Source organism: Pomacea canaliculata, linkage group LG8 (assembly GCF_003073045.1).
Source record: "Pomacea canaliculata isolate SZHN2017 linkage group LG8, ASM307304v1, whole genome shotgun sequence".
Classification (NCBI taxonomy): Eukaryota; Metazoa; Mollusca; class Gastropoda; order Architaenioglossa; family Ampullariidae; genus Pomacea; species Pomacea canaliculata.
Window position 1 is genome coordinate 24,399,185 of NC_037597.1, and position 7,296 is coordinate 24,406,480.

At 40.3% G+C, this 7,296-nt stretch overlaps 1 long non-coding RNA gene across 1 annotated transcript; it reads left to right on the top strand.

The window, feature by feature from the left end:
* Positions 1 to 731: 731 nt before the first annotated feature.
* Positions 732 to 1,745, top strand: LOC112570572. Its single transcript, XR_003100653.1, has 2 exons — positions 732 to 882; positions 1,415 to 1,745. It is a non-coding gene; the product is annotated as an uncharacterized LOC112570572 (long non-coding RNA).
* Positions 1,746 to 7,296: the final 5,551 nt, after the last annotated feature.

Genomic DNA, 7,296 nt, shown 5'->3' on the forward strand with positions numbered 1-7,296 from the left:
ATCTTTAGCTATCCTAGGTTTCTGCGTGTGAAACGTGTTTATAGGGACGACTGCATTGCCATAATATACTCGTAGATGCTGGCAAGGTGTACACCAGGGGTGGGCAATTAATTTTCCCAAGGGGCCGCATGAGAAATTGGGATGGTTCTAGAGGGCCGGACTAATATAGTTAACTCAGTTTTACCCAATACTGTATATATAGTATATATACTGGCGTGCGGGCCAGCGGGCGGGCTGGTCAGAGATAGGAGGCGGGCCGGATGCGGCCCGCGGGCCGCCCTTTGCCCAGGTGCCTATGTGAACGCACATCAGGTTGATAATATAATTCCCAGATATTTGTATATAAGTGAATTTGTGTGTGTGTGTGTGAGAGAGAGAGAGAGAAGGAGAGACGAAAGAGAGAGAAAAGAGAGAGAAAAGAAAGAGACAGAAAGAGAGATAGAAAGAGAGACCTCTACAGATGCGCGGTTTCATCTCTAGTTCTGCTTGAGGTCACAAGGTTGGGGAGGTCACACGGTTGGGTAGACTTTTTCTTTTGTGACGTCAAGATAACTTATCTTGTACTAGTGCCACTGACTGCCACCAAACTAGTATTGTGCTATTATGTTTAAGGTTTAATCAGTAAAAGAGTGCCAAGGAACAGACACGACACAACAGAGGCTTTGAACTCGGTTATCGCTGCCCTGAGGTCATTAAGCAAAGCAGTAGACCCTCCCTCCGTATCGCTGAGGTCATGGGCAATGGAGGATATAAAATTAAACGAATGAAGGAACAGAATCATTGAAGACATCAACGTCGTCAGCAAACAACACAACAGCTCAACCATGAAGTTCGTCTACCTCGGCCTCGCTCTGCTTCTTGTCGCTACCTTCTCTTGCAAAGGTGAGATCAGCCATCCATGGTTTAATTATTATTTAGAGGTTTTACATTGATTTAGGAATATTATTCATTGACATAGCTCTGTCTCTTTTATTTTGAATTGTTATTGCTATTAGAATGTTTCCTCCACATTACTGCTTGGTCAACTGTTATCTTTCGTCTGGAAGTTTCTCACGACAAAATTGTGTACTGTTCTTTCTCTCTCATACATTTAAAACATGGAATAGCTCTTGTTTCATTGTATTCAGAGGGTATGATTAATTCTGGCGTGCTCAAAGGTGTTTAATTATACGTAAGTGTGTATGTATGTGTATGTGTGTGTGTGTGTGTTCTATCAACTTTTGAGTTCTTCGTCTACTAACTTTCAGGTACATCCCGCGACAGTACATAACACCAACGAGCGAACTTTAACTTGGGTTCGTGCTCACGGCCCCATACAGGTGTACATTCCCCTCTACCTATTATTTGTGTCATGCAATGACTCTGGCTTGTTGTTGTTGTTGTTGTTGACGACTTCTGTTGCTGCTGATTTCAGCTGAGCATTGTCCTGACGGCTACTCGCAAACTGTCCCCGCCCACTGTCACGTGGACCAGATTGACAGACGGATATGCGCCTCCGACAACGACTGTGGTGGTCATGGCGAGAAATGCTGTTTCCCTAACACGGGCTGCGACGCCCGGTGCGTCAATAACTAACCTGGCACCACTGACCTCTGACCCTGCTAGAAATGGTTGGTCAGTGAAGGCTGACAGTACACACCAAACTATGACATGTGGACAAAACAACACAATGTGCTGTCACGGCAGAATCGTGACACATGACTTGCAGAAGGCCACCTTTCATAAATATTTTTCAAGAAAAAAAATGAGTGAATTTAATGGTTTTGTTATACATTTTTGCCATAACATGTATTGAGGGACAGATGACAAGGTCTTGGCAAAAGGAAGTTACCATCTGTTAATTATTGCACAAGAGTCGAATTCATGAAGTTTAGTGTTAATATTTACCTGTGATTAAATGTCATGTCTCTATAGTTACAAGCACATCTAGACCCCGCATTATTTGCTTCTTGTTACTTACCGTAAAAATCTTTGCAACTGATTTATAACCATGGTCTAGAGTTAAAACAACATCCGTGGAGTCTCGACCCGCTTTGTAATTATAGAGATAAGAAATTTGTCTAACTTAGACGATGACATACCTTCGCTACATGAATTCGACCCCAGGAATACATATTTCTGTAGTGGTTGATATTACCGCTAGAGGCCTCGGGGACACCATCCGTCTTCCTTTGCCTTTTGCAAAATTTAGTCATAAAATGGGTTTTATAAAATAATTTGCCTAAGACATTTAAAAGTCTCAAGCTTTTTCGTTCAGGTCACCTGCAAGCAACGGTCACTAAGCTACATTCACTCGTGATATGAAAATTCTTTCAAGATGAACATAATGATTACCTTTGTGGATGTCAAGACAAGGGTTTTATTAGTTTCTTCGGACATTACCCCTCTAGCTGTTCACCTGTAATGCGACTTTACAAACAAACCTGCACGTTATTCCACGTTTTAATTACAGTCGTCCTCTCGAGACATTTCCTTTAGTGTCGATATGATGGCCTATAAGTTCCCGTTGTGAAGTAATATTAAACTCTCTTGTTTAAAAAATGAGCGTCAATATGCAAATATACCCTGAAGGCTAACACAAGGTTTCATGATAAGCAGATAATTAAGATGCTCATTATCAATGAAATAATACAAAAATGCTTTATGGTGAGGACAAGGAGCTGTAATATTTTACAAAAGAACTGAATTACTGTTGTTCACTTATACAATGGCTAGAATACTGGTTCGTTCAAGCACAGGATTGCAGGAAAACCATCAGTAACCAGGCAGGAAACTGGTTAGCAGATCTTATTACAGAGGTCACAGACATTTAGCGAAGCCTCAACCTGGTGCAGGACACAGCAGCATCGATGTATTGTCTAGTGTTAATACTTGTAGTAGGACAGGACACCTGACTCCATCAGCTCCTCTCTTCATCTCCGCTCACTGTTGACATCTTTTAATGCTGCACCGTGCAACGAACTTTCTTTCCAATTTTATTTCTAACTTTTATTTTTTGTAACTACAGCACCTTCCCGTGTCCAGATTGCCCACTGGGACAAATAATGTTGGTCGTTGCCTTTATCTTTGTTATTGTCATTGTTGTTGTCGTTGTTGTCGTTGTTGTCGTTGTTGTCGTTGTCATTGTCATTGTCATTGTCATTGTCATTGTCATTGTATGTCTACGAGCTAGAAAAGTGGGCGGAGAAGACGATGGGCAGTTGAAATGACTTGCTGGTGACTCTGCTTCCTATGATGACGTCGGACGTAGCTAGGCAACGAAATCAGTAGCTCGTGGCTTGGGTATGCATGACCAGCCATGTGTGAAGAGAATTCTGGGAACATGGTTTTAACATCTTGCCAGACCCCAAAACGACGCTACCCCACTGGACACATTTCCGGGTACAGGTCATAAAGAGAGACTTTGACAAGGCCGTTGACTTCGAGTCTCGGCTTCAAGTGTGGAGTCACTATATCCATGAGAAGGTCTTGGTATAGACAACTTACCCAGCAAGCCAGCTCTCAATTTACACTAATAAAATGCGTTTTATGAACTAGTGGTGTTTATATTTGGAGACGTAGGCTTAAAGCTAGTTTAGACTCTTCGTAAATTATCAATTTATTACATCGGCGTGGATGGTGGAATAATCGAGGATTTAATTAGCCAAAGGTAGTGTCTCATTGACACCTTCGTCCCTAATCCTTCATGTTTATATCATTTACCTGAGGCGAGGTTACACAGGTAAGATTCCCAGATCACAGGGGTACACGTCACACGATGATCGGTTTCTCAATGCTCGCCAGTTCAAAGATTTTATCGACCTCTGTAGTCAAATACTCTAATCACTCAGAGTTTGACTGCTCATTCAACACATTGAACCTGCCTACGGTAGGACCTTCCTGTTGAAGACAGCAAATAACAGGTCAGGTTTTTGTCCAACACGGACTCATCTGCTATATTAATCAAACATACAATATGTATCTGATAAATATCAGTAAAAAGCACGCCAAAGGTGGTTGATGCAGTAAGTGGTAAAAGATATTCCTATTGCCAAGCAGTACATTTAGGAGGACAAAGTGTGACCTGTAAACCCTCTCCGAAATCTTTTATGACCATCAAGAATAACCTGAACGCAAACATCGGTTTTCTGATTGAGCAACACAAAACTAGTAAACCCTGGATTCTCTCATTTTTGTTGTGGTTTTAACTGACAGCTTTTCTAACAGAAACTCTACCTTTGTGATAATTTAACTACCTTTGATTATATGCTATAAACTTTAAAATATTTTTAAAACAGTGGGTTCAGTTCATAAAATAATTTTCTACTCATTACCATTCGTTTTCAGTGCACTAAATTTCAAGCGTATCAAATTTTAAGTTCTACGGAAGATAAAAAGGTAAAAATATTATACTTCACTCAGTCGAGAAAGTTAGTTTCTTGATTGAGCAAGAATTTTAGTAAGTCCTGAATCTTCTTGAACTGGTTAGACCTTCACTGAAACACGCTTCAAAATGTGGCTACACAGTATTGTATAAACAATTTCTTGTGTACTTAATTTTATTTACTTTGTTTTCTCAGCAGGTAAACAGTTATAAAAAATCATTTTCATCTCCTGACGAAAACGCGACGACATGATGATGTAGACGAAGAAGTTGATGGACGAGTTGATTAAAGTAAAAAGAGTTCGTAACAAATGAATGGCGAGAAACAAGTTGCACTGGGCGCCATCTGCTCGGAATTCTGGGACAGTGAATCGTGTCAAGGATAGGAGAATATTTGGTAAAGTGCACAGCACATAGATGGAGGACACAGCCACCAGCATCCTCATCAGCACCGCCTGACCCTTGAGGTAAGAGCTGCCTCTGAGATGTAAAGCAAACAAATTGAAGTTATGACTAATCGATAAAAATAAAAGTCAAGAACAGTTTTTTGCTTTCATAGATCAGTTGCTATGAATTCATTTTCCCATTTTGATCCCCAAATGTAAATGTTAGCCTCAATTATTTAAAGCCCCAATGGAACTCTGTGACCAACATTCTGTGACCTACCTGGCTGTGGACTTTCTCCAGGATATGGCGTAGCGTAGCTGAACCACAGTGATGATTGTCCCTATAAGAACAATAATAAAACAAGGAAAAGAAATGACAGATAGAACGATGTTCTCGATGATTCGGAAGATGTCGTGACTCAGATAAAGCTCGGTGTTTGTAACACCTACAATATTTTCTCCTGTCACCGGATCCTTGACATAAATTATCTTCTCTTTGATGGCATACACACTACACAGCCCGTGTATCAGTACGAATGTCATGGCGAGGATGATGGCCATGGTCTTGGTGCTGATGAGTGTGGCGGCCTTCATGGGGAACATGACACACACGCACCGCTCCACGGCGATGATCATCGTCACACACCCAGACAGGTAAAAGAAACCATAAATAATATTGAAAGAGTGAAGGAATAAAGTCCATCTCCAAAACAGTCCCTGACCAGGTAGAACCATTTGTATGAAACAATACAAAGCTGATAAAAATTGACCTGTGAGGTACATAAGGTCAACAAAGGCGAGACAGAAGAGACAGAGGTTCATCGGTTCTCGCAGTCCCTGACGATAGAACACAACATGGACAGGACGCCAGTGGTGCTCCGATGAAGAAAAAAGAAGGTACAAAGCCGGATACAATCGTCTTGTCCATCTGTATGTAGATGTCATAGCTCAGAACACTATCAGGATGATTCCGACAGTTGTATCGCGATGGAGCGCCATCTGTCACAGTCGTGTTGGTAACAGACAGGTTAGTGAACATGATGGTCGACATGTCCCTCTCCACATCTTTGTTAAACTAGGACCGCGGATTGATAGCTGAAGGAAGTCATTTCAGAAAAAAAAAATCTTCTACTGTAATGTGGGCTATTCTAGGAGAAAATATAATTATGGTACAGCAAAATTTCGATCTTCCTGTCTTCCTCTGTAATCTAGTTTCCGTAGTCTCGCCGCCTTTTATACGATATACAGGTGAAGTGAGGTGCAGCATTTTTATGGGCTTTGCTTGTGTATCTTGACAGGGTGTGTTCAGTGTAGACCATCTGTTTACAGGTGTGTTTCTTACAATGAAAACACACTATGAAAGACATTTTTAGTTAATTATTTAAAACTAAACAAAAATTAAACATGCCATTTTTGCAATGAAACCAAATAATTTTTCTCCAAAATAAAAAATATTACAAATAATACTAAAAACAGATAATTTTGCATTTTTCCTAATTACTTAATATTGCTTTAAACTCTATTTTTTTAATTACTGCCATGCTACTTCTAAGTATTTTAAAGCACTACATAATTACAGATGCCAACACGATCATGCGTTGACAATATTTTTTATTTTCTTTCCATACTTTATTTTATAATTGAACAAGTAAAAAGAGAGGAAGAATTAATGAGATTTTTCCATGTTTTGGGATGGTGGTGGTGGTGGTGTGTCTACGAGTGTGTGTGTGTACGCGCGTGCTGTGTTTATTGAGAGAAGGAAACTACTGATTTGATAAATATATATGTAAATAAAATCTTGGCTCTAGAGGCGCTGCCCCGTAAGTAGAGTGGGAGCTAGAGGGAAAATAAACACAGTGACAAAAGTAAGATTTTCCATTTAAGAATAAAGTCATTTTTCTATCTTTACATTCGTTCATTCTTTGACCTCCAATTTTTTTTGTCGGTGCTTTCATCTCTTACTGGTCGTCTATTCGGGGGAGAGAGAATGTTAAAGACTCAGCTGACGACAGAGATGACAGAGATGACAGTACTCAACACAGAGATGTTCTGACCAACTGTAAGAAAGTCCAGCACGGTACGTTCAGTCGGCTCCTTTGAAGTTTTTCGGCCAGTTGCATGTACGCAGCTTTTATTCTTTGTTTGATGATAGATGAAAGGATAGGAGTAGACATACAGGACATGTAATAAAACATTCAAAGTAATATTCTGGTTATTTACCCACGCATGGTCCCTCTCGACTGACAAATGTAAGGGTCAACTCATTATTAATTGTAGAATGTTCACGGGGTCAGGGCTGATCCTGGATGTTACTGACAAACAAAATCAGCTACTTGATGACAACAGTGGGGTCAGGCCTGAGTTCATGCTATGCTTACAATGCACATGAGCATAAGTCTCTCGTGCATATAATGAGGGCAAATACCAATCAAGAGAAACGAAAATGATATAAAATTCATGTACACATTTTAGTTTTTGTCTTTGAAACAGCACATAACCGGTTTTGTCTTATCCGGGCTGGTTGATGACACTTCCATAACACAAAAT